A 3,808-nucleotide genomic window follows, 5' to 3' on the forward strand; every position below is an offset into this window, starting at 1 on the left:
CTACCATCCCGCACGAGATAACGGACTAGCAGCACGCTCTCCGGGAATTTCCCCATACGGGTAAACCTTTGCGTAATTATGTAAATATTGTAAATAAAGTAGTTTAACCCATAGTCTTAAGTATTAGAAGTAAATAGGGTTATCCAGCATCTTGGATAACGGATATAACGAAAAATATCCATGCAAAAAATTATCAACCGATAAGGTAGATTTTTGGTTATTTCATGATACGAAACAAACGTATGGATAAAGGGCGTAAAATAATCCAACCGTAATTTAAGGTTAATTAATTCTATCCACTCGACGTGTGAATTATGCCTAGAAATTTATTTTAATCAATTTGCATGGAATAAAATATAAGTAAATATCATAATATCAAGTTTAGTGGGATAACATTGCACGCGAAATCGAATTCTATAAAAGAAGATCCACAACCGGACGTTAGTTTTCGTAAATAATTTAATTTCACACTGAATTCGCGTGGATGAGATTCACGACATAAGGTTTCTAAACAATCCTAGGGATAGGATAAGCCGAAAACGGCAATACGTGCAATAACTTTTTCGTTATGTATGTTTTATTGTTAAACAATCACTAAAGGTCAAGAACGATTTTTTAATAATAATTTTGATTTTACGATTATTTATTTTTTCTATTTTCTAGATTGGCTCAGAAGCCATAGTTTTCGATCTAACGCACATTAAAACATTAATTTGATTTTATATAATTTTAAAATTAACTTACCTTCAATTGCTCAGGAAATGTGTAAAATCACTTCCTGGACATATATAATATAAAGGATAAAAAACATATATATTATTAAAAATACAAAAAATATATAATATCTGATAAAATACAAAAATATATTAATTTTTAAGTTGTAAATAGTGTAAATAACGTTTAAAAGCATGTCCATGCATATATAAACTAGTTACAAGCGTTTTTGTAAAATTTATATTAAATAGGAACTCTTGTTGAACGAACTATGCATAGCGAAATCCGAAAACGGGAACTCTCGACGAGTCAGATATACTCCCGAGCGCCGCGATAACGCCGGAGCCTCAGCGGTGGGGCGCCGCGCGCTCATTGGCCGGCGGGCCATGAGTGGGGCGCGCTACTCCCCGACTACTATATAAGGCGCGACCGCCGAGCTGAACTAGACACAGTCTCTCCGGATATTTCCAACGCTAAACTACGGTCGTTCCGCGTGTTAACAAAGACTTCCTACGTTTCGTTGTTTAATGTCCCGCGTACTTCGTACGCGTAATCATTGTGATAGTTCGTGTACTTTGGCGAGAAACTTAGTACATCGCGACGAGAATCTATTGATTACGGACAGTATACTGTAATTCTCGCGTAGTCTGTTACATGAATGCTAGTAGTGTAACAATTGAGTGACTGGCTCCGACTTGTGCGCGTCTCACGGGACAAAGACACCTGTCGTTAAATTGTAACAAGGATCTTGAGGAATAATTTGTGCATTGTTCGGACCTAACAAGGGTAAGACTGGTCCTGCAGTAAACACGTCACATAAATATTGTGTTGGACACTAACAGTTTTTCCATACTTTACCTTGCATTGGCGCATCCCACGTCATATTCTCTCGAACTTTTCCTAACCGCGTAGGGAAGGCTACGGCACAAAGATAGAGTTGTGTGTTTCTGTTTCGGAGCGTCTCTCCCGCAACGGGAGAGCCGGGGCGGAAGCTCTTTAGAAGGAAACCGTCGACCGACACAGTTGACAGATTGGTCGAAATATCATCGATCCTTCTCTGTGTTTATATATATTATAATAATATATGGGGGTCCTCTCGCTCGGCACTCGCGGTCGCACACCGTGTGTTCTCGGCACGCTGACCGCTTGCCCCGCTACAACGGAGAGAGGCGCGCGTCGACGAACGTCGTGGGTGCTGCACACACGCGTGCGCGGGCGACTAGTTACCACCGGGTTCGCGCTCAACGCCGAATCGACGCTCTGTGTGTGTGGTGGCCGGAGAATGGCACACACACGAGCGTGATCGCGAAGCGTCTTGCTCCGAATCGTCGTTGACACCGCCGGGCGCGCTGCTCTGCTTTGCCGACTACTTTCGGTCAGAGAGGCGCGACGGCGTCCGTCGTTATATCAAAAACACAAACAACAAATTTCGTCAAATCCCGTTATTTTTTTTCTCTGAGAGCGCCTTTTCAGCGCGTCCCATTCAGTCGCCGACTGCTGCGAGCGCGCCGTCTCTCCCAAAGAGAGGACTCTCGACGCAGAGCAGGACCTCCGGAACGTTAATGATCCTTCCGCAGGTTCAACTACGGAAACCTTGTTACGACTTTTACTTCCTCTAAATGATCAAGTTTGTCATCTTCCCCGGCAACATCGGCAATGCCGAGACATTGCCGCGCCACCAGTCCGAAAGACCTCACTAAATCATTCAATCGGTAGTAGCGACCGGGGCGGTGTGTACAAAGGGCAGGGACGTAATCAACGCGAGCTTATGACTCGCGCTTACTGGGAATTCCTCGTTCATGGGGAACAATTGCAAGCCCAATCCCTAGCACGAAGGAGGTTCAGCGGGTACCCGGGGCCCTTTCGGCCAGGGAACACACGCTGATTCCTTCAGTATAGCGCGCGTGCGGGCCCAGAACATCTAAGGGCATCACAGACCCTGTTATTGCTCAATCTCGTGCGGCTAGACGCCGCTCCTGTCCCTCTAAGAAGATTTGTTTGTACGTTTGGTAGTAAAAAACCCGCCAGCGAAGCGGGGGCCTTCGCGATACCATAAGGGTACGCCTATTAGCAGGCTACGAGTCTCGTTCGTTATCGGAATTAACCAGACAAATCGCTCCACAACTAAGAAACGCCATGCACCACCACCCCACCGAATCAAGAAAGAGCTATCAATCTGTCAATCCTTGCCGGTGTCTGGGCCTGGTGAGGTTTCCCCGTGTTGAGTCAAATAGCCGCAGGAGGCTCCACTCCTGGTGGTGCCCTTCCGTCAATTCCTTTAAGTTTCAGCTTTTGCAACCATACTTCCCCCGAACCCAAAAGCTTTGGTTTCCCGGAAGCTGCCCGCCGAGTCATCGGAGGAACTTCGGCGGATCGCTAGCTGGCATCGTTTATGGTTAGAACTAGGGCGGTATCTGATCGCCTTCGAACCTCTAACTTTCGTTCTTGATTAATGAATGAGGGAGAGAATGAGAGCGTTGCGGAAGTGAGTGAGATAGCGTGTATGAGAGTAATTGGTGCGAGACTCCGTAAATTCCTGTTTACGGAGACGAACAAAATTTCAAAGAGTGCGAGTGAGAAAATACTGGACATTGTGGGAGAATATGAGGAACAGATGATGAAAATGTTGTGCAAAAATGAGAGAATACAGGGGAAACTGGATGAGTGTATGCGTCGAGCGAGTCGGGATTTAGCCTACGGCGGAAGTGGAATGAGCTATGCGAGCGTGAGTGCGAAAAATGTTGAAAAGAGCGTGATTGAAAAGGTACAGGAAGTGAATGTGAAAACGAGTGAAAACGAAAGAGAAGATTTATGCGGTAATAGTGAGAGCGGATGATGCAAGTGCGAATGTGACAAGTGAGGAAGTAAAGGAGAGAATGATGAAGCATGTGAGCAAGTCACTGAATGTGCGTGTGAAAGCGGTGAGGAAAGTGAGGAATGGAGGTGTAGCGATTGAGGACGATGAGCGAGAGTGAGTTGAAAAGAATAAGAGAGTGTGGTCAGTTTAAGAATGCTGGCCTAAAGGTTGAGCTGCCTCGCATGATAGGCCCAAAGATCATCTTGTACGATGTGCCGAATGATATGGACGAGTGAA

The 3,808-nt window shown here is 45.3% G+C and overlaps 1 pseudogene; it reads right to left on the reverse strand.

Moving 5' to 3' along the window:
• Positions 1 to 2,282: 2,282 nt before the first annotated feature.
• LOC146722618 (small subunit ribosomal RNA) lies at positions 2,283 to 3,024 on the reverse strand (annotated as a pseudogene; the record flags this gene model as incomplete).
• Positions 3,025 to 3,808: the final 784 nt, after the last annotated feature.

The sequence above is a fragment of the Nylanderia fulva genome, unplaced genomic scaffold (genome assembly GCF_048542155.1).
Source record: "Nylanderia fulva isolate GAGA-0341 unplaced genomic scaffold, ASM4854215v1 Scaffold297, whole genome shotgun sequence".
NCBI classification, from domain to species: Eukaryota; Metazoa; Arthropoda; class Insecta; order Hymenoptera; family Formicidae; genus Nylanderia; species Nylanderia fulva.